Genomic DNA, 24775 nt, shown 5'->3' with positions numbered 1-24775 from the left:
ATGATACATGCGTCGGTGTACAAAGTCAATTGCGCTGGGTGCAAGATAGGGCCCTTAGTGGTGAAAAAAAAAATATTTACATGCTTAGAACTTTGGATTTGAAATTCCTGAAAAATTGAATGAAAATGAAATGAAGTGAAAAATCCAGCCAAACTTTCTGTCCGCCATCTTTATTTTCTTCTAAAACCTACTTTTTCGAACTTCTAGATCGTTTGTCCGATTTTCACCAAAATCGAATTGTATCATCTTCCAGACCGTGCCGACTAAAAGTTATGGATTTTGTGTCGATAGACAAAATCGTTTTCGTATACTGCAGCAGCAAAGTTGAGGCATGATGCCAAAATGACTAGGGTAAACGTACCTATTAAGCTCACCAAAATCTACATTGAGACATTTTTAGTGCACAAGATATTGGTTTTAGTACAAGAAGTTATTTTAAAATAAAATATTAATCTCTCACACTATAATATTTCATTTTATTTTAAATGACAAAAGTATTTCAATTAAGATGTACATCATTAAATATAAAAAGTCTGGCTGTGCTTAATGGGTACATTTTGTACCCTTTAAGCACACCCCTGTTCCCAATAAGCTCACAACAAGTTTTATTAAAAAATCTTGTTTATTTTAAACAACCTTTTTAAGGAATAATTGAAAAAAGTTTTATTTGAAGGTACAGAGTCAATCACAAAAAAACAGAACACTAAAATCAAGCAACAAGGCATTCAATTTGATCAGGTAGCCTATCCTATTCATAGTGATGTGTCATTCAAACTCATTGCAACATCTAGACTAGTCCACGTTCAGCTATGTAACCCATATTGAAAAATCAAATAACAAAACAAACCAATGTGCTCCTTAAAGGGATACTCCACTTTTTTTGGAAATTGGCTCATTTTACAACTCCCCCAGAGTTAAACAGTTGAGTTTTACCGTTTTCGAATCCATTCAGCCGATCTCCGGGTCTGGCGGTACCACTTTTAGCATAGCTTAGCATAATGAATTGAACCGGACAAGACCATTAGCATCTCTCTCAAAAAAATGACCAAAGAGTTTCGATATTTTTCCTATTTAAAACTCGACTCTTCTGTAGTTACATCGTGTAATAAGACCGACAGAAAATGTAAAGTTTAAATTTTCTAGGCTGATATGGCTAGGAACTATACTCTCAAAATCGCACCTTTTCATTTTCCGTCCGTCTTAGTACACGATGTAACTACAGAAGAGTCAAGTTTTAAATAGGAAAAATATCGAAACTCTTTGGTAATTTTTTTGAGAGAGATGCTAATGGTCTTGTCCGGTTCAATTCATTTGCTAAGATATGCTAAAAGTGGTACCGCCAGACCCGGAGATCGGCTGAATGGATTCGAAAACGGTAAAACTCAACTGTTTAACTCTGGGGGAGTTGTAAAATGAGCTTATTTCAAAAAAAAGTGGAGTATCCCTTTAACTCTCTGGGTCAGAGCTTTCCTGTCTACTCCAAACTTCTTGGACAGATACGACAGGTTTCTGATGGCTCCTTCTTTGTATGACATGCCTCTTTCATCTTTGGGCATACACTATAGTTTCGTCTAGCTTTTGTCATCTTAAGACTGTGAAAATAAGTTTATTAATCATTTTTTTGAAGATTAACATAGTGACAACCATCAGTTAATATTTAAATTCTGATTATTAAGTATTTACATAGACGTTTAATGTGGGTGAGCTTAAAGGGAGCACACACTGTGCTTAATTGGAGCAAAAACATTTTTTAATTAATAAATATTAAATTAAAATTTAAAGGAAAATATTTAGCTAAATTAATAATCTAGGTAATGTATTAAGTTTATACCAATTTTAATATGAACAACTATTATAGACAATATCTATGAAATTATGCTTTTTCTAATTGATGTCACACTGAAGCTGTGTGATTGTCATAGTAGTGCACCCTTTAAGCTCACCTAACAATAATATGAATTCTTTAAAAATTACAGCAGTTTAAAACCACAGACTATCAATAAAATGTAAAATTATAATATTATGGATTTAAAAGTACAAGCCATTAATTCCTGTGAAGTAATATATTAATGTAGCACACAATCTTATACAGCTAGTAAGCTAGCTATGTTCGTAGCATCTGGGCTATGTTGCTAAAACTATCTTTTAGATCTAACTGTAATTATTTCCCACATCCAGGTTCCAGGTTATAATATTCAAAAGTCTAAACATTAATCTCTTAATTTTGCAATAAGAAGATGTACTTCTTCAAAATAAAGGCTTAAACATATAAAAAATGCACATCTGAGGGGCTCCTCTTCTGGTGAAAGTTTTCAGACAGCTTTGAAAATAGCCGCCAGACAGTGTGAACACATGGACACACATATCTCAGTGTGCAATGGTCTGATTGGTTTAAAATTACAGGAGGTATATAGTAACAAACACCTCAATTGGTTAATACATCAAATAGGATAATACATTGCTGTTTCTTTTTATAATCTGAGCTCCAAGATGGTAGTGTGCTTAATGGGTACTTGAGCTTAATAGGTACGTTTACCCTATTCTGGCTTTATCTCTGCAATAACTTGACATATTGACATCAAGCTTTGTATGTGTCATTGTCACCTCACTCTGACCACATCACATCAATTTCGTAAGGTCGAAAGTGATAATCCATTAAATCATATTTTTAGATAATGTATATGATTTTTCAGCCATTTTGCCTAAATTCATCTTTAAATGTCTTTAATTGCTCCTTGCTACAGTTGGTCTGACGCAGCAAAGATTGGCCCCGATAATTGCTGCTTGCAGCTATATTTTCTTTTATAACTGTTTTAATTTTCATTGCTTTTATTTTGTGATTATTTTAATTCCTTTCTGTAAAGCACTTTGAATTGCCATAGTGTATGAAATGTGCTATATAAATAAACTTGCCTTGCCTCATGTAAATGGCCCTAAACCTGGCCCTAGAAAAGCTATAAACCTTTAAGAATTTCTGAACTGTTTGGCTTCACGATACGTTTTTTTGTAGAGATATCAATTTACTGCATTCATGTAGAATGAGTAAAAAGCAAATACAAATCTTAATGTGGGGACTAATTTATTTATTTAATTCATTTTACTGTTCACCATTTGATGTACCACTAATGTACGATCTGGATCACGAAGCAAACTAACTGACAGCCACTGGTTTAGAAGCTGAACCCATTTCATTAAATTATGTAAATCACCTTAAAAACAGAAAAGTATTTATTTATTATGTATTAGTATTTATTTATTTAGTTGAGGATGAGATAATAATTTAACATGTAAAAGACGAAATAGCATGCCTTGTAAGTCTCGTGATTAAATCCAAAGCATTTATCAAACCTTGCAAAAGAGAGACATGAAAATTGCACACAAAAGATTTCCACGATCCTGCTGTCAAGGTCTTACGGCTAAAGATGTTCTCAAAGCTCCTGTCAGGGAGGGAGTGTAGTTTTTGTATGTGCTCTTCTGGAATAATATGTGTGCAAGTGTTATACATCTGAAAGAATCCAGAAATACCTTGACACCCACCTGACACATAAAAAGTTTTCAGAGATGCGTGTGCAGTGAATAATTTTGCATTGAAGAAAAATTGCATTGAAGCATGCAGTTCCTCCACTTCCATTCCCCGTCCTCTATTATTTCCCGTTGTATCCTAGGACATTCAGTTCACACAGAGTCTTTCGCCTTTTTCTCTTTCTTCCCCTTCCACCTTTTCCCATATGACAAATAGTACTTCCCCTCTGTGTGCATTTAAAGAAGACACCTGATTGGAAAACAGCCACCGTACCGCCAGGGAAACATGAATTTTGATAGATGGAGATTTGCACATCATTAAAGCATACGGCTGTAATGAGGCCAGAGGCAGAGCAGGGTTTCAGGCGTGAGATCACTCGCTCTCAAAATCCCAAGACAAATCTGAATCACTGCTTGATAATAATGTCTATTGTCAATTGGTATTTAGAACATTCAGTCAAAACACTTTTTTTCATGCACTCAATCAATATGCACGCTGAAAAATATTGCTTTCATATGCTGAACGTTTAATCACAGCTGTCAATAAATTCTAATCAGTTACAGCTGCATATAAACATTTTCAATCAACAATGGAATGTGGGTCAGATCTTTTCCAACTACACAGTTATTGTTGTCATTGGACTTTTCTGAGTGACGCTGTCTGTCAAATAGCAACATTTTGAGCAAAAATTTTGAGGTATCATTTGTGGCACAAGCATTGCAGGATGAGTCACATGTAGTAATGCTTTAGCAACCATCACTAATTAGTAGGGGTGGCACGGTTCACAAAACCCACGGTTCGGTTCGTATCACGGTTTTAGGGTCACGGTTTTCGGTTTTGTACGGTTCTTGTTGTTATTTTTTTCTTTTAATCTTTAACACTCCAAAAATTTACTTCAGCATATGTTATATAGCTTAATTATCTAATTATTAATTAATTTATTTATTTATTTCATAAATGTGTTTGCAAAACGCAGCTTTTCATTTCCCATTTTGAAGTAATTTAGTGAGTGAGCGGTCACCGTGAGGAAACTTTCAGTGGCCCTGGAGGTCCCTCCATCTGTAGTGAGAGCTACGTGGGCTGTGTCGGACAGTTCTTTGTCAATTTCTCCTCGCGTCTTGTCATCATAGGCGTAATTTGCGGGTGGTAGCCTACATGTCCCCAACACTTTTTGCCGGGGTCGATATTGTCCCCACCACTTTTGAAATGTCTTGCTGCACGGATGTACCAATACAAATAAATAAAACATCTCCAGTTAACTAGCAAATTATTCATTTCGTTCGTTTGTTAAATAAGAAGCAATCTAGCGCTGAAATGTGTTTTTTTTAATCAAGTGATCAAAGTGCTCGTTGCCGCTGCGATCAGTGGCGCTGATACAGTGTTCTCTTGTGGCTTGCGCACACGCCGCACAGTCTTCACTCGGACGCGTGCTTCAATCCGTTGAGGAGACTCTCTATTCATTCCGGTGGAATCACAAAACAAAATTCACACAAATCTGTCCCTGCTTGATATACACCCACTGATAAACATATTGGTTTTGATGAAAAAGAAAAAAAATATATACGAGTGCGGATTAGAACTCAGAACCTCTGACACGCTTGGCAAAGGTTCTGCCACTGCACCTTTAAAGTACATTCGTGAAACAGTCGATCTATGTATTTATTCACGTGAAAAAACAACATATGGAGTAGTGCACTATTTAAATCGATTGCTGGACATCGTAATGTTATTCTACATACATCTGATTTATGATTTAGCATTGTATTAGCTACATTGCGCATGCACCGAACCGTGCGACACACACACGTACCGAACCGAGACAAGCGAACCAAACGGTTCGGTTCGGATGTTTTTTCATGTACCGTGCCACCCCTACTAATTAGATTAAAACACCTTTGTAAATTCATAAAATGTGCTTTCATCATAAAACAAATAGAGCAAGGGTACGTTTACACGACAAACGATGTGCTTAAAACAGAGAAGTTTTTCCTTTGAGTTTTCCGCGTACAGACGACAAAAATGATCATCATTCACACGGATCCGCAAAAACGACTAAAAACGCTTTTTGTTATTTATACAGAGACAGTTTTCAAAAACATTGCACTTTGAAACACGTTTTTAAAGCTTTGCGTTTTCCGGTACCCAAAACACAGTTGTCGTGTAAATGAGTGGCCAAAATGCATTTCAACGCACTTAGTTGAAAACGGTGTTGTGTAAAAAGCCCCTGAGAGATACCAAAATACAAAGGATTTAAGTGCAGCAGTTTGGTGTTTAATAAGAGAAAGCTCAGAGAACTCTTTGACTGAGAAACGCGGGAACGGAACAACCAAACTTCATAAGATGATATCAGACCAAGAACTGAACAAAACACAGGCCTTAAGGGTACGTTTACACGACAACGATACGCTTAAAACGGAGAAGTTTTTCCTTTGGGTTTTCCGCATACAGACGACACCATTGTCGAAATGATCCCCATTCGCACGGATCCGCGAAAACGACTAAAAACGCTGTATTCTACTGCCAGACCATTAGATGGCGATGAAACTCTATAGACGGAACATGTAATACGCATGTGCATGAGATTCACGTTTTTTCTGTTTACAAGGAGACCGTGCACTTAGGGGTGGGAGATATTGACAAAAATGGATATCTCGATATTTTTTTCCAATATCTCGATATCGATATTCAGACGATATTTTTGCCATCCTTCAAAGAAATGTGTGCAAACTGGCAAAGAAGGTCCAATTGGTCTTTTGACTTGCTGCATTTGACCTATGTAGGCTATAGAAGAAACAATAAAGGAGCTAACTAAACAGAATCTGAGGAAGCCCCTATCTTTTTCCACCTACAAAAAAAAAAAAAAAAACGGAACTAGGCACCTTTTGCAACAGTGATTATTAAATCAAACAACAATATTGTTGATGATAAATTCAAAGTAAAAAAAAAAATTTTTCAAAACGCTATAAATCCATCCATTTTTTCCCCAAAACGCTATAAATTTTGTATTAATTGTATCTTAATTTTAATCATTTTTTCATTAACCAATTTCCTGGATTAATACATTAAAATTAAATATAAATATAGGCTAGCAATCACAACATAAGGCGCCGTGCTTGAACTGGAGATTATATCATCATGAACCGAACCGTAGCCTACTCGCCTCACAGGCCTAAAAAATGTGAAATATATTTACAGAAAGCTGGTTCTAAACAAAACCATCCAAAACAAAATAAAACTATGTAGCCTAATAAATGCGCATTTTTCTCGGTTGCGTTCACAGCCTACTGCGAAGATCGCGAGTCATTATAGCTTATCGTCAACTTCATCTTTGCAGCCGACACAGAAATTAATAAACAATTAAAATGTCTTATTGCAATATTTTACATATTCATAATCATTACTTTTGGTGGATCTTTGAGGCAGCTTTTTAGGTTTATGGCGTTTTGGAAAAGAGCTCTTCACGTAACGTTTCACCAAGGCACAGCGGCCCTTCAGCACATAAGAAAAAAAGAAGAGAAAAAGCACGGACTTACTAATTACGAAACTTTGATGTGGTTGAACAGGTGAAACAGTCACAAATTCCTCTGCAACTCAAACCTTCTCAGTACGAGTTATGAAGGAAGAGAACAGCATTACAGGTTTCAGCGCGTCCTCCTCTGATTGCTGTGTTCTGACTGAAAAAGTGCGTGCAGGAGCACATGCGCAAACGGTTTGTAAAATATCTTTTTGTAAAATGACATATGATAAAATAAAAATAAATCATATCATTTTAAAAACGGTTTTGCGCATGTGCTTCTGCGCGCACTATTTCGAATTTACGTATGAGTTTTTGACGACACAGGACGGGACCATGGGCTGGGCCACTCGGAGGTTGCTTCCGCAAATATACTGCCCTACTGTACATTATTAAAAATCGCTACATATAATTGTTTAGAAGGTTATTGTGTGCGTTATTTGTTTTCTCTTTAACTTCTTTCAGCTCGTTTCATGTTTGGGGGGTCGGATTGTACAAATTATGAAATATTCGATATCCCAATTTTGCATATCGTCCAGACAACAATTTGGATATTATCGTCTAAACGATATATCGCCCACCTCTACGTGCACTTTGAAGCCCATTTTCAAAACTTTGCGTTTTCAGGCACCCAAAATGCCATTGTCGTTTAAACGAACGTCCAAAACGAATAAAAGTTGAAAATGGTGTCATGTAAACAGCCCCTAAAATAAACTTTTTTGACCAAGGTCAGGTTAAAGTAACTTTGCAAAGCAGATCAGGCAGCTCTCCACTGCTTATTTGGCAGTACATTTCTGTATCTTCTCTCCTACAGTCACAGCAAACCCTGAAACTGCAACAACAACAGCCGTCCTCATTGTTGGCTTGGCTTATCTCTGCCTGTCCTTGCCACTCACACAAAAACCCAGTGTTTACAGTGCAGTGGATTGGGCTGTCAGCTTCGGTAATTTAGTCATTTACCCAGCATGCTTGCTGACTTTTCTATGCTGAGGTGCAGGTTCAGTTTATACAAAGACACAGGTGGCTTTATGTACCATGCGGTGTTGAAGCATTCATGAGAATAAAATGGAATCGAAATACAGACGCATAAACTGAGTTCTGCCATTCACAACAGACACAAACACGAGGCTCTGGGACTTGAACGTATCCTTGTGGGGTTTGCACACATTCTTTCACACTTTTCTTCAGCCCCGAACAATGGAAATTCAGGCAGCCGTTTTGTTTACGTACAGTATTTATTTATTTTTGCCTTCAAAACCACGCTTTCAAACTTGTTGGGGATTTTTTTTTGTTCTCTATATTCACTAGAATAAACTTTTGAGTATTCACAGCCCTTGAACTCTTTAAAAAACAAAGGGAATAACAAGTAACTGACCACTGAATGAGATCTTGCAAACATTTGGATTTGCAAGCGCTCGAGGAGTCATTTCAGCCAAGAATTTGGCCCTCGTAATTGAACTGCGGGATGGAGATGACAAAGATATGATTTCATAGTACAGCAAATGTCAAGCTCTATAAAATGTGCAGTGAATTTGAAAGGCAACATATGGTCATCTTGAGAAGCATGCCATGTGTGGATTCGGACAGCGTTACTACTAAATTCTGTATGATTTCACTCATGCGTGCTGTGTATCGAAATCAAGTCTAAACAATTCATTTCATCCAAGTTTTTTTTTTTTTTTTTTTTTTTTTTTTAGTCACCCTTTCATATACAGTAGTGGCCAATAGTTGTGTTCGGACAGTAATATTTGCACGATATTTGCTTTTAATGACACTATGGGTTCTATTAAACAATCCAAATATGAGGTGTATGATATATTGGGCAGAAGAATACTTGGTTAAGGTATTAAAATGACAACATTATTTGTCAAGAAAGGCAAACTTCAGCATATATATAATTTTGGGTTTGTTGTTGTAACAATACTATGGAGATTGAGGTTAGTAGGAATCCATTTGCATGAATTAGTATGAAAAGTGTTATTGAAATAAACTTAGGACAAGCAAGGTGACTGGGTAACACTTTATAATAATTATACAGTGACAAAGCATTTATAATTCGCAAACTATTAGTTTATGGTTAATTAATAGTTTATAAACTATAGTTAATACATTGACTAAATACTTAATATTCAACAATATTATTGATCTGCCTGCACTGACACCATTATATGAGAACTGAACTGAGCTGTTTTCTCCAGAGTGGATATATATATAACTAAATTAATAACTTTTCTACAACAGAAATTAACCATCACTGAACGTTCTTAAGCTGGACTATAACACTATTTTCATCTAGATCTGCTGTACAGCCGAAACAAACTTTGTTGCATTATTTCCCTGTTATATAAAGCTGCTTTGGAACAATCTGTATATAAATAAGTGTGACTGGCTTGACATTAATAGACCATATGCAGAAAGTGAGTTCTTCATTTATTGTCACTGTAATTAACAAAGTTTAATTAGCTTATATGTAAAGAGTTAGATAACTTTTGAACAACTTATTAAACGTAAATAGATCTAACTTTAGATTAGTTTATGGAAAATCTGAAATTTTCATTAATTAAGTGCTTCAAACCAACGTAGACATTAATTGCATTCATATTCAGTGTTCCTTTAAAATGTTTACAATTGCACACACACACACACACACACACACACACACACACACACACACACACACACACACACACACACACACACACACACACACACACACACACACACACACACACACACACACACACACACACACACACATTGGGTTTCCATTTTTATGGGGTTTTATTATTGTTTAATTAGCTCATAGATAAAGAGTTAGATAATGCTTTGTTAAAAACGTATTAACCGTAAATAGATCTCACTTTAGAATAGGTCACAGCATATCAGAAAATGTAATTAATTAAAGTCCCCCTCTAGTCAATCATTTTATCCCTTTAGACTCATCTTTGATCACCAAAATGACTTATTTAAAGGTATAGCGGAGGATCTTTCCGAATTTTAGATAAGAACCGCCCTCTCCACTTTTTGAAAAAATGCACATGCGCACAACACTCTACCTGCTCCCGAGAGGGAACGCCTATTAACGTGTGCGAGGTTCTCCTCGTGCACGCTCTGTTTACAAGTTGCTGTCGGCATCGCTCATACAAGATTACTTTCCAAAAGAAGATTTGCACTTTTTCTCCAAATAGCATGCCAAACTTTACCTGTCGAGTAGAAACTTCGCGACTGAGGCATCAGTGGGAAGCCCAACATGTGTTATCAGCGCACGCCATCGTGTGAAACAATCTCCCAAAAACACTCTGATCTTGTTTCTCTCTTCTGAGGCCTTTCTCTTCTTCTCATACAGTTCGTACAAACTTTTTCTCTTGCGACCCTCAGACATTTTCAAAGGACCCGGTGAAACGGCGAGCTTCAATGAATGGCTTAGCTCTAGCTCACCACACATAAACACCTGAAAGTGCGCATGCGCAGAAAGCGAAAACTAAGGGACGAGCCAGGGACGAGCACGTACGACGGCCTTACATAAACATATCACCAGAATGATTGACACTTAGGTGGACCAATAGTTTACACTACCCACCCGGAAAAAGAAAATCCTCCGCTATACCTTTAAGTGTTTTTTCCTTGAAATGTTTTCCTTCATGCCTTAAAATAGCTTGAATGAAACGCTACACCCTTGCCTCATTTAGTATATGCGGTTCTATGAATATGTAAATTAGGGGTGGCACGATCCGCCTTTTTTGCCTCCGATACCGATTCCGATACCTGGGATTCAGTATTGGCCGATACTAGGCTTGGCGCGATAGTCGGTGTTACCGGTGTTACACGGTGTTCAGTCGCAACACCGGTTTCATCACTTGCCCACCGCAGCACCGCAAAAAAAAATTTTTTTAAAGCAATTACGCAGTATCCGTATTTTCTGTCACCAGTTGACTAGCGTTGTATGATCACGCTCAACCATTCAAGCGCGACAAAACAAGAGACCGCGCTGTAAGTCCTCCCTATTACACACACACACACGCGCGCGCACACACACACAAAGACGCGCGTCAGTATCGAGTTCTCTTTTCGGCCTTGAACAAAACATAACACACACAAATTATGCCAAAATGTCCGTTTTGTCGAGTGTCCTCATAAGAGCAAATGATTTAAATAATATCATAAATGAATGTAGAAATTTGTGAGAAAATGGGACGGTGTCAGATGGAGTGTCATTAATGTTAATCAAAGAACAAAGGTAAATTACTCACTCAGACCCCGCGCCAGGAGGATTAGTATACCGGTAGCCTAATAATCATGAATACACTCTCTTGTGTGCATGAATTAATCTTTTAACACATCTCCGGCGAACGGCTTCTTCACGCAAAATAAAAACTCTTCATAAAGCGCAGTGAAATTCATGTGGCGTTTCCTGATGAAACGAGGTTGTTCGTTAACTTCATTTTATACGTGCAATTCACACGAGCTCTAAACGAATGTGAGACTGCTACGATTAGTCAAACTTTATTAATGAAACAAAATCAGAGGGAATAGTTTCTTTAATGTATTTTTTTATTTTATTTTATTTTTACCGGTTGGCCTGTCACACGGCTTTCATAGTTTTCAGTTAGGCTAGTGCGGAGACCAGGGCCGGGTTTCCCGATAACGATGTATCTTTGATCTTAGAGCGTTCTCTATGTGCAAGGTTACGCTCATCACACGCCGCAATTCCACGCGCGTTTCCCAAAAATACACTTAACATGAATGCGCGAGAACGCGTTCGTGATACTTAAGAGTCGCTGTCCATTCGCGAAGTGCTGAAATAATAACATGCGTTTTTCAAGAATAATAACGAACCCACCATTCAAACACTGTGGTTGAATCCGAAATCACGCCCTATACCCTCAAATAGGGCGTTATTGTTCTCAACATGATCTCAAGCAGTGAAAAATAGAGGACACGGACAACGCGCTGAAAGACAGGACCGAGCAGGTAATAATATGAAACAAAGTCTCAACTTTCAAATTTGGTCAGTCAAACAAATATAAAATAGGCCTACCGTTTTTTGGCTCTTTAATGTGTCGTGACAGATTGCCTCAGTTAAAGCCAAGTTCAAATCCACCGAAGTTAATCAATAAATCTTCTGACTGCTTTATCGCACAAAAATGGTGGAATTTGATTGGTTAGATCGCATGTCAATCAAACTCAATACGAATGATGAATTGACGCCATGTAAAAAAAAAAAAAAAAAAAATGACATCACTCTAACACCCCCCACCCCCACGATGAAACCGGTAATACCGGTGTTGTCACAAGTCGATTAACCGGTGGGAGAATATTATCACCGTCACATCTCTAGCCGATACCGAGTACCAATCCGATACTAAAATAATAATAATTCAAAAAAGTGCTGAATTACCTAATAAACTGTATCTGTATGCTTGACTGTGGGGAAGAGACTGTGATTATTCTTTTGAGAAAGGCTTTTAAGCTTGACTTAAACATTATTTCACTAACTAAAACAAAAAACGGACAAAATATATAGGCTACTATATAATTAAAAAACATTTCTTTTAAAATTTTAAGCGCAGCTTTTTAATGAAGCAGCAACATATGATAGATAGGACAGAACAACTAAAGCTATCAATAAACTTTCGTTGCTCAAAAGTATTGTAATATGAAAGGCTCCAAGCGGCAAAAAACGCTTATGCGCATTTCGTGCGCAGAATGATGCGCTTGAAGCGACATGGAGTCACAGTGCACAGCGACAGCACTTCGCATTGAAAAGTTCAAAGCACAAAGGGAAGAGATATTGATGCGTAGTCTTATATTATGCAATTAGTTTGAGCCTTTTAACAGTTTTAATTTCTGAACAGTAGTGCTCTCTACTCCAGTGTTGTGATCTAACAGGCATCCGGGAGAAAGTACCGTGAAACTCCAGCCAGATGAAGTCGCGGTCTCTCCCACCCCGAAACGCGGGCGGGATTTGTATGTGAAAATCTGGCAACCCTGCGTGACGCGTGTTGCTCATCTCTCTTTACGGCATGTCTCTCAGGTGTTGTTAAGCATTTGTATGACAATTTAGGACTAAGGGACGTGATCGTATCGGATCGGGTTATACTCCCGCGATTCATGCAATATCCGATCCAGTGATTTTGGCCAGTATCAGACTAATACTGATACCGAATATCGGATCGGCGCACCCCTAATGTAAATGAGCCCCACCTCCACTCACTCACTCAGCTCAGAGATACACTGGTTGACGATCACACGTTGATCTGATTGGTTACAAGGTAGTTTGTGATGTCAGAAACACCAGCGATTTCAAACCGTGTTTTTGAGACTGTCTAGGGCCCTATAATTTCCGCGATCACGGAATCGCGGACGGAATCGCGGAATTGGCAAATTAACGCGGAATCTAGCGGAATTTTACATATTTGGAATAAAATTCTGTTTTTGTGTGGGAGAAAAACGTATGTCTGAGGAAAATCGCATATCACTGAAAGAACGAGCAGAGAGAGAGGCCCGGTCGCGCGCGCGTCTTCAAACTGTCTTGCTCTCTCTCTCTCTCACTCCCTCGCGCTTATTAATCTAAATCAATTGAGAATTGACACAAAAGATTGGAAGAACGAAGTTTCACATGGAGCATTCGGATATTTTTTTCCTGAATTAGGCTACCGCTGGGTGTGAATTGTGCAAAAAAATGTTTTACCTTGCTGCCTTCTCTGAAAAGCATTCCGCCCATTCAGCTGACATAAAAAACACTTTCAATAAACTAAACAAAACATTATCCAATGATGAAATGTTTTCTGTGTTGACAAATCTTGTGCGATGTCCTAACCATAGACTGTAAAAAATAGGTCCTAACTGCCGGGATAATCACACAACGTGTACAAGTCTGCCAATGATACGTCCGATTCGCGAACTAATGACTCCTTTGAACCGATTCACTTTAATGAATGGTTAAAACAACTGATCTGTCCAACATTGAATCGGTTCGGTGTATAACAAAATCGGTAACACTTTACAATAAGGTTCCATTTATTAAACTCTGGTTAACTAGATCAGTTAACATTAACTATTAATAAACTGCACTTCTACAGCATTTATTAATCTTTATTAATGTTAATTTCACCATTTAGTAGCCTACATTATTTAAATGAAAAGTTGTATTTGTTAACATTAGTTAGCTTAATGCACTGTGTACATACAACATACAAATACAGGGTTAGGGTTAACTAAGATTAACAAAGATTAATAAATACAGTAACAAATGTATTGCTTGTGGTTCATGTTAGTTAGCCTAATACATTCACTAATGTAAACAAACCAAACCACATTTAACACCTCTTAAAATAAATTTTTTGAATTTTACCTCAATAAATGTAGGGGTCATTCCCATTTTATTTGTGTACATTTTAATCATTAACATTAAAAACACTCTTTTTACGACTAAAATAACAGTAAAGGGTGAAAACTGAATTCCCAAAAATTAAAACGGAAAAAACGGAATTTGCAAAAATTAAAACGGAAAAAACGGAATTTGGGAAAAAATTAAATGGATTTTATAGGGCCCTAACTGCCTTTGGTTCACTGCAGTTCTGGAGAAAATACTCAGCAATGGTGTCGACTTATGAATTTACACATGATCTTAAAGTATATTAAAAGCGCCACACAGACATATAAACAACATTAAAACCTTGATTTTCACCACAGGGGGACTTTTAATGCTTTGAACCAACCTTGATTGGACATTTATTATATTTTAAAGAACACTAATGAAGGACAACTCACTGTTTGTATACAGTTTATTAATGTAAAAAACTACAGTTGATAAACTCTTAATTAACTATGAACTAATAGTTTGCAAATGATTTGTAAATATTTTGTAACTTTTTTTACCAGTGTTACCAGTGACGGGAACAGAGAGAAAGAACGGGTGGTGCAGTAGAGAATTAAGCAGGATGGCTTTCATCCAAAAAGAAGACAAAAGGATAAATCTCAGGTGTTTCATCACAGGTGAGAATTAACCAATAGAAATCTCTCACAGTCTGTAAAACGAGGCATCAAACATATTTCAGGTTGTTGTTACCAGGTACGGTTCAGAATCAACTTAAACTTAACTGTTTAGAGAGTTTGGGCCTTACAAGCGCAGTAAGTATGCTTCACAGCATTCAAACGGCTGACCATGAACACTTATTATGCACAACTCCCAAATTCCCAAGTTTTGGTCCATTTTCAAAGTGCCAGCAACTTTGTAGATCCCTCCAACACCTGCTGCAGACATGCGTCACCAATACCATTTTGTTTTCCCTGCCATGCTAAGTAGCACCACGCATACACTTGGCAATAACTCTTTCCCCTGCTATCCATGTTTTCACTGTAATACGGTAGGGGGCGCTATTATGCACCTTCAGAAAGAGTACAGAATCTCCTGATCAAAGCAGGCAAAGTATAAGCAGAAACAAGTGATATAAGCATTGCGTATGCACATGTAAAATAACACAATCATCAAACATTCAACATGTAAATAAATATAAATCAAAGCTGCCTTACGTTAGGAATGAAATGTCAACCCAGGTTGAGCTACAGGACTGTGAAGCTTTGGGGGTGTTGATGGACTCGATCTACTCCATCTGTGTTTTGATCATCATTCACGAGTTCACACTTACATACAATTTGAGGGGGTAAAGTTGAATGCGTATTTGGCGTGCTGTCCGGAGGGAGGGCTCCGAGCTCAGAGTTCGGCCCGAATCCAGAGTACTCCCTCGTATGTAAGTGTTTAGGACTAGAAGCGCGGAGAAGGGGTGGTGGGGGGATGCTGCAAAACTTGAGGTGAGACTGCTGAGTGTATATATACTTCTTACCATTGATTGCTGAGTGCTCTCCACTTGTGTTAATTATCTGAACGTGATCCTCCCGAACTTTGTTAATAAAACCTCATTTCTGAATCCCATCCAGACGTAGTCTTTGACAAAAATGCAATTTTCTCTGCTTTTTGCTCAAAATGTTGCATTTTTAATGAAACTAACCCACATTCAAGTGTTGATCAAAAAGAATGCATGAAAAAATAAAACTGATTCATTATTATTATTATTTTTTTTTAAAGCAGAGGGTTGGTTCTTGCGTTAGACAAATTGCATGTTCAGATATTCACACAACAACATTTTTTTATTTTAATGAAAATGATCAAAAATGCTAGCTCTGGCTGGCAACTTTTTTCAAAAACGCCTACGGACATACCTGAAACCATCCAGTTCTAGGTTGTTAAATTTTGACTGCAGAACACGATTCCAATCTTCCACACTTCAGGCATTATGCTCTTTTTATTTTTATTTTTTAAATCCAGCCTCTTGTAGCTGTTGGCTTACAGTTCAAGATGAAATCGGAGGTTGGAGGTCTCATCAAGGTCTTTAGAAGCTGTTTTGAGGTGGTCTCACATTCAGGTAATTTATATCCTTCTTACAAAATGCTCACTAGTCTTCCTTGACCTACGGAAGAGGATGAGGGCCAAGCAATAATACAAAAATAAAACCATCTCGAGATTAAAGTCATTATAATGTGAGATTAAACTCGTTAAATTTCGAGAAAAAAAGTTGAAATACAGTCTTGAGAATAAACTCATTAAATATCGAGAATAAAGTCGTTGTGTTTCGAGAAAAAACTTGTTAAATTTCGAGAAAAAAGTCTAAATACAATCTTGAGAATAAAATCATTACATTTCGAGAATAAAGTCGTTGTGTTTCGAGAAAAAAAGTCGAAATGAAATGTAGAGAATTACGCATTCGATCAGTGTTCATTGCTTAGCCTACTGATAAGAGGACATGGCAGAGTTGGATCACTTAGTCAAGCTATATTTTAGTCTTTCTTTCAGTAACAAAGAATAGAACGTTCTTAGGTCTAGGTCTGCTAGGTTTTTTTAGAAGAAAAAATCAGTCCAATTTGTGCGATGTACTCGCTTTTGTCCAACATGAAATTCATCGAGGTTTTGTGGTTTCCCAGGATACCATAAGACGCATTAATAAACTTGTTGATCCTCAAGGTGTGGAATTTCGACGAAGGAGAAGCTTGAGAAGACGCCACTTGCGCTGGCCCAAATGCACTCTGGCATATGGACAGCTATGATAAATTAAAACCGTACGGCATTGCCATTAATGGCTGTATAGATGGTTATAGTCATTACATTCTGAGGATGGAGGCGTACACAACCAACAACGATTAATAATCCGTCTTATGGTATCCTGGGAAACCACGAAACCTCGATGAGGTTGATATCAGTAGGCTATGCAATGAACACTGATCGAATGCGTTATTCTCTACATTTCATTTAGACTTTTTTTCTCGAAACACAACGACTTTATTCTCGAAATTTAATGAGTTTATTCTCAAGATTGTATTACGAGTTTTTTTCTCGAAATTTAACGAGTTTTTTCTCGAAACACAACGACTTTATTCTCGAAATTTAATGAGTTTATTCTCAAGATTGTATTACGAGTTTTTTCTCGAAACACAACAACTTTATTCTCAAAATGTAATGAGTTTATTCTCAAGATTGTATTTTGACCTTTTTTTTGAAATTTATGATTTTTTTCTCGAAACACGACTTTATTCTCGAAATTTAATGAGTTTATTCTCAAGATTGTATTACGAGTTTTTTTCTCGAAATTTAACGAGTTTTTTCTCGAAACACAACGACTTTATTCTCGAAATTTAATGAGTTTATTCTCAAGATTGTATTACGAGTTTTTTCTCGAAACACAACGACTTTATTCTCGATATTTAATGAGTTTATTCTCAAGATTGTATTTTGACCTTTTTTTTGAAATTTATGATTTTTTTCTCGAAACACAACGACTTTATTCTCGAAATGTAATAAGTTTATTCTCAAGATTGTATTTTGACCTTTTTCTCGAAATTTATGATTTTTTTCTCGAAACACAACGACTTTATTCTCGATATTTAATGAGTTTATTCTCAAGATTGTATTTCGACTTTTTTTCTCGAAATTTAACGAGTTTAATCTCGCATTATAATGACTTTAATCTTGAGATGGTTTTATTTTTTTATTATTGCTTGGCCTTAATTCTCTTCCGTACACTAGTCTTCCTTGACCAGCCAGAGCACTTTACTTTCTGCATAGTAGTGGTGCTTTGAAATAATTCTGTGGACATTTTGACCATAAACATCCAGCACATGAGCAATACCGATAACTGATTGAAAAGATTTAGCCATTTTAACAATGGGACAGCTCCTTCCATCTGGCCATTTCCACTAAAACCCGCAAAATAACATCTAATAATATAGCTAATACTTGCCACATAGTGCTTTTATTGCATTTTAGGCTGGGTACAAGATTGGTAACGACAAATCAAACAATTGAAACAAGGAACACCTACATTTGTTTTACACTCCAGGCACTACTTCAGAATATGCATACAAAAGATTTAATAAAAAGTTTTCAGAAAGTGTGTATAGGGCCCTATGAAATCCGTTTTATTTTTTCTCAAATTCCGTTTTTTTTTTTTTTTTTTTTAGCCCTTTCGGAATTTTCGGATTTGCTTGTTTTCTTTTCACTTCTAAGCAGTATTGACCTTTAAAAATTCAGTTACACAAACTCACAATTCAGCTTTTTTATTTAAACTGTTAATATATTCAGCAAAGCACATTCAAAATTCTCAAAAATTCAGCCAAACCTTCAACAAATCTCTGGCCAAAAATAACAGTAACATGAAGGTAACAGTTACAAGGTAGGATTGATGAATATAAAATTAAAGATTAAATGCAGCCATGCTGCAGGGAGACAGAAACATTGAAACAACGATATGTGCCTGACAGAAATCCAACACAATGACATATTATAGCCTAAAAGTACAGTGTTAACCCATCATCATCAGTGACCCCTCCATGTAAGCAAAAAAAAAAGATAAATTACTGACATTTACAAATACAATGTACATTAGCTTATCTTTTATTATTAATAGTAAAATTTGGTCCGATTTTCCCGTGGCGTCTGTCGTTGCTATGCAGCCATGCACTGCGCTCTCCACAACAAAAGTTTTAGTAGATTTCCACCACCGAAAAACGCTTGCTATAGCTCTGCTACAAGATTTATTTACGGAAAAGAGAAAAACACCCGTAGTGTTTGTGGTGCACCCCCATCCTTTATGTTGACTGAGCTTTCAATGTTGTTACGGAAAGGGTGAAGTTGATATGTCGGTTCTTGTCACATGAACTGCGGTGCGCTTGCGGCATTCTGAATAGTTGAGGTGTTTCCATCTCGCTGCGCCTGGAAAAAACAAGCGCGTCGCTTCAATTATGAGCGCGCTTGCCACGCGCCTACATTTGAAATAACGAACTAGAGCGCGCAAAAGACACGACATGTGAACGGCCCCTTGACGAGCTCGCTTCGACATTTTTTTCCTTACGCGGGAACGTAAGGTTACTAGGCAACATGTTTAACAATGCCATTTGGCCACGGTTTAGGTAGAGACCTTTATACAATTGTTGTTTTAAACTGAAAAAATGAGAAGGAAGTAAAAAAAAATAGTTTATTTAATATGTCAACAAAATATATGCAAATTCTGTGCGATTCTGTGCGTAAAAGAGAATTCCGTTTTCATGTGTAAATTCCGTGATTCCGTCCACGTTTTCCGCATCATGGAAATCATAGGGCCCTATGTGAAAAAGCCCTTTTCCTAGGTCAGACATAAATTGTGGCCACTAATGTAGATGGTTAGAATATTTCAGTGATTTTTTGTTATTTTAAACTAAATACAATTACTAAATAATTTAAATAAATGAATAATTTGTGTTAATTGAAATAAAGCTGAAATATACATATCAAATAAATATAAATATGCCAAACTTGCAAAAAAACAAAAAAAAAACTGGCAACTAACTGAAATAAAATAAGTTTAATTTAAAGTGCTAAAATTACAAAAACGTTAAATGAATGAATGAATAAATAAACAAAAAATAGAATATATATATACACACACACATATATATATATATATATATATATATATATATATATATATATATATATATATATATATATACACAAGACAAAAGCGAATAAAATTACAAAAAATCTAAATATTAATACATGTAATAGTATAGAAATAATATTAAATAACACTTTTTAGGGTTTTAATGCATTTGCATTAAATTGTTACATTCTAAGATGTCCCATTTATACAATTAAGCCTGGTTCACACGGCAGGATAATTAGGCCGATTTTAGCCCGATTCACCCCTTCCGACAATCTTAAGGATGCTCCGATTATCGTAAAATAATCTGATCAGATATTCCTGCCGTGTGTGGTGTGTTAAGACTGCTCTCGTCTGCTCGGAAGGACATCGGGACCGCTCCGATCTCAAATCGGGGATATCCAACATGTTGGATTGTTTTGGCCCAATTTCTCCTTGTGTGTGGTGTTCCCCCGGGGACAAACGAGCACGCAGCCTGCGGATCTGTGGCGTGTAGATTTTTCCTTTCATCCATTGGCTGCTCTATACTATAGTATTTGATCACGCTATAATTTATTCAAGTGCTAAGAAACAATTCAAGCGCGATAAAACGCAAAAAAGAACTTTAATCTTTACTGGCGGCGTGCTGTCTGTAAATCTCCTCTCTGTGTGATACACACACACACACACAGGACTCATGCGCACAGAATGCCGCTTCATACAGCGCGCTGCCGCATTGAGTTCTCTTTCACGCTTGAACGGACAAAAACACACAAAAGTATGCCAAAATGTTCACTTTGTCGAGTATCCTCGTAAGCACAGTATTAAATTACGTTTGATCTCGAGGGATTTTGCGAGATTTCCCGTCTGACCTGGGAATGCTCAGGAGTTAAATCGGTTCATGTGTGATGTGTTGATTTTTCTCTCAGGTTTGGAAAATCGGCCGACAATTTTAAAATCGTCCCGTGTGAACCAGGCTTTAGCCAAGCTCGCTAAGGCAAAATCACTGTGACTATTGCTTACAATGAGTTATGGATTTGAACAAATTGTACAAGGCCAGAACCAGATTTCATGCAAGTATGCACATGTATTTGCATTTGGTTATGAATGTGTAAAATACATTTTGCAACAACTCATGATGGAAGCTAATAACCGTATGCAAATATGCATGCTGGCGATCATGGAAACGATCATGGCTACTTTCACTTACTTGCACAAATTATATTTCTGGCCTAACTCGTACCACACATCATGTGTGTTTCAGTGCTGTAAGTGGTTGCCAAGGTGTTGCTATGTGTCTTTTAAGTATTCCAGTTGCTAGAGTGGTCTGGGTTGCTGCATACTGGCCCAGTCTATGATATTCTGGTCACTGGATATGGCTAAAGTCTAAGCATTTGTTGCTTGTTTTATCGTATACGACGATAAAATAAATTAGCTTAGAAAGTAATAGCACACTTTATCTCAACAGGCACACAATTTGAAGTATCATCTATGTGCTTTTAGCAAGCACCACTAATAAAATCACCAGCCAACAGTCTGTGACGCCAACTGTTTCCTACAGCTGGGATATTTGGTCTGATGGTGTTAGGGGCTGTTTAAACGACACCGTTTTCAACTAAAAATTTAAAACGTTTTGAACGCCTGAAAACTCAAAGTTTTGAAAAATGTCTCCGTGTAAACAACAAAAACGTGAATCTCTGAAGACGATGATGTCATGCACATGCATATTACGTGTTCAGTCTATAGTGTTTCATCGCCACCTACTGGTCTGGCAGAAGAATACAGCGTTTTTAGTCGTTTTCGCGGATCCGTGTGAAACAATGGTGTCATCTGTACGCGGAAAACCTAAAGCAAAAACGTCTCAGTTTTAAGCATATCGTTGTTGTGTAAACGTACCCTTAGACTCTTCAGAATGAGGCCTCACTGGTGGTTCAATTGGGAAGGACTGCGTAATTATTGAAATGCTAGACTTGTGGTTATTGATTAGACCCATACCATCAGAAAAGGTCAGCAGGCTGCAGCCATAATCATCAGATGTCAGTCAGAGAGACAGGCACATGGAGTACATCAGCATGGCTTAACTCCATTGATCTCACTGGACTCATGCTGTTACTACAACAAGATACTAGTGATTGTAAGAGCAGTGGGTGAATTGATCAGAGTGTTGTTTTTTTTTAACCTGTGACTAAATTGTGTAAGTGTAGTTAGAATGTGCCACACTGATTATAGTGCTTGCATGAGTATTGATATTTCTCACTCAGGCTAAGGCTTGCTCTAAACCTTTGATCCTAATTATTAATCTCTTGCAATAAATTCAGCCTGAACCGCTAAACGTACAGACTCGATTTGGTAAAACTTTATTTTGATGGTTCACTTTAGATGTTTTACTAACTATAAGTAACTACATGTCAACTAACTGTCATTAGAGTATTAGTAGACTGTCTGCTTAATATCTGCTAACTCTTTATTGTGATCTCCTCAACAGACATTCTACTGACTATAAGTAACTTTGCAACTACATGTCAACTTATTCTAACTCGAACCCTAATACTCTAACTCTAATGAGAGTTAGTCGACATGTAGGTGCAACGTTACTTGTAGTCAACATATTGTGTTAAAGGAACCATCAAAATAAAGTGAAACCCTCGATTTAAACCTTTCTTTTTTTAAAAATGTTTAGATTTTTTTTAAGTAAGGTTAAAGTTTTAAAACCTCTCAAGTCCTTGTCTGTTGTTAGAAGTGTAAAACACTTGTGTAATTATAGTTGATTGCTATACTATTTGTGGGGATTTGTACTTTATTCAAGTGCAGTTTAAACGGAATACTAGCACTTCTACTCCTCACAAATTTATTTTGACTTTAATAGTACCATTTGAATTATGTCAACAACACCTTTCTGGTTCTGTCTGACAAAACAGCTTATAGAATTGATTAAGTTTGCGTAAAGAAAATTATTAAAAATACTTGAACAAAACAAAACCTCCACTCACATTTTTATTTTTGCTATGTTCCTTCAACGGTTTTAATTGAGTAAAATTTACTTAATATCCATACTTTTTTCAAACAGTGGACTATATGGCATCCACAGAATGAGGGGCTATAGGGCAATTTCAGACACAGCTGTAGTGTGTTTGGTTGCTTCAGAGACCTGTACTATGCACTAAAATAATGCTGATGGTGATGGGAAAGTACATATGAGTTTGCAGTAAGACAGTACTGGACATATCACATCATTAAATTGTATCTTGATATCACATGGTGTGTTCAAGACCTCCTGGGAAGTTTGAATTACGTGTTGTGAGGCTATAATTAGAGTGCCAGGTGCACTCAAATCACTTTGGTCTGCGAGGTGATTTATCGTCTCTTAATTAACTATGGAAAATACAGCTTTTTAAATTCTACTTCTACAATATGACAAAGAATGAGCTTCAGGTCTGTTTTTGCTATGAAGCCATTACAAATTGAATTGTCATATATTCCAAAATCCTTCATATCATACACCTTAGCTAGTTCTGCTAGGGCAGACATCTTGTCGAGGCAAGGGCTGAGGCCAAGGGAATAGCAACTCCATCCACAAGTAGTGGAGTGCATATGGCAGAGCAGAAATGGATCTGTTTGCCCCCGAGGAGACAAACCACTCTCCTCTCTGGTTCGCCCTCACACCTCCAGATCCTCATCTGTACACCTTTCCTCCGAAAGCTCTGCTCCCAGCAGTTCTAACAAGAATTCACCAGGACTGATTTCACCTTCTTCTAGTGGCTCCAACAATTTTACCCTCTTTAACTTTAAGGATGTACGAATCTTTACAAATCCTTTTACGGCAGGTTGGAGACAAAGGTTACTCCAATACAAAACACAATATACCTTTTAGTAGCAAATCTATTTATATATGACATCCAGATAGATTCAAGTCATTTGAACTCTTCTCATGACTAAATCTAATGTACATACAATTTGAACATTAATTGTGTTTCAGAAACTTTCCATATGTTGATTTTCTATGAGTATCAATAATATGCTCTAGAGCTACATCTTATGTATGAACAATGACATATACGACTAATATCATGTTAATACTGTTAATATCCAGATTATTTTTCACAGAAGAGCGGGTGTGGCCATTTGTAAATTGAATGTGTCAAGGCTTCCCTTGTCATCCACTTTCAGTTATTAACAGTCTGTTTATGCTTCTTTATATTGCAAACTGGTATTTTAATGTGTTGCCATAATTTTGTAGCACTAATAGTTTTACTGTTAACTTTTGTTCTTCTAGTTATTTACCTTTAGAGTCTGCATTGCAAAGTAAGGTGGATAGAGCCCTTAAGTTTTCGCCGTCAATGTTAAAGATATGTGTAAGTCACTCTGGATAAAAGCATCTTCTAAACCTACCACCTACTTAGTATTACATTAGAGTGCTCAGGTTTCTACTATAAATAAATCAAGACAATTCAGGTTAGAGCTCTGTGTGGTACAGTATGTAATACCAATATGTCTGTGCAAGGACACGGCACCCTTTCCCACCCTTTAAACTAATATGAAATGGTAATATTGCCATAATTACTCTGACCTACATGAGGCATAATTCATATTCACTGTATTAAAGTGCACTTTTGACCTGTCCCATATTCCCTCCTTCTGTAGAAGGTCAGGTAATATAGCAGCTCACCAGTGCCAAGCTATTGCAAGATGTCTCTAAAACATAATATTGAATTCATTACATCACAAATGTCAGGTATAACATCTGAGTCATGAACAAGGGACCAAAAATACATTATGGATTCAATGATT

Source organism: Scardinius erythrophthalmus, assembly GCF_964197995.2.
Source record: "Scardinius erythrophthalmus genome assembly, chromosome: 23".
NCBI lineage: Eukaryota > Metazoa > Chordata > Actinopteri > Cypriniformes > Leuciscidae > Scardinius > Scardinius erythrophthalmus.
Note: the sequence above shows the minus strand (reverse complement) of the source record.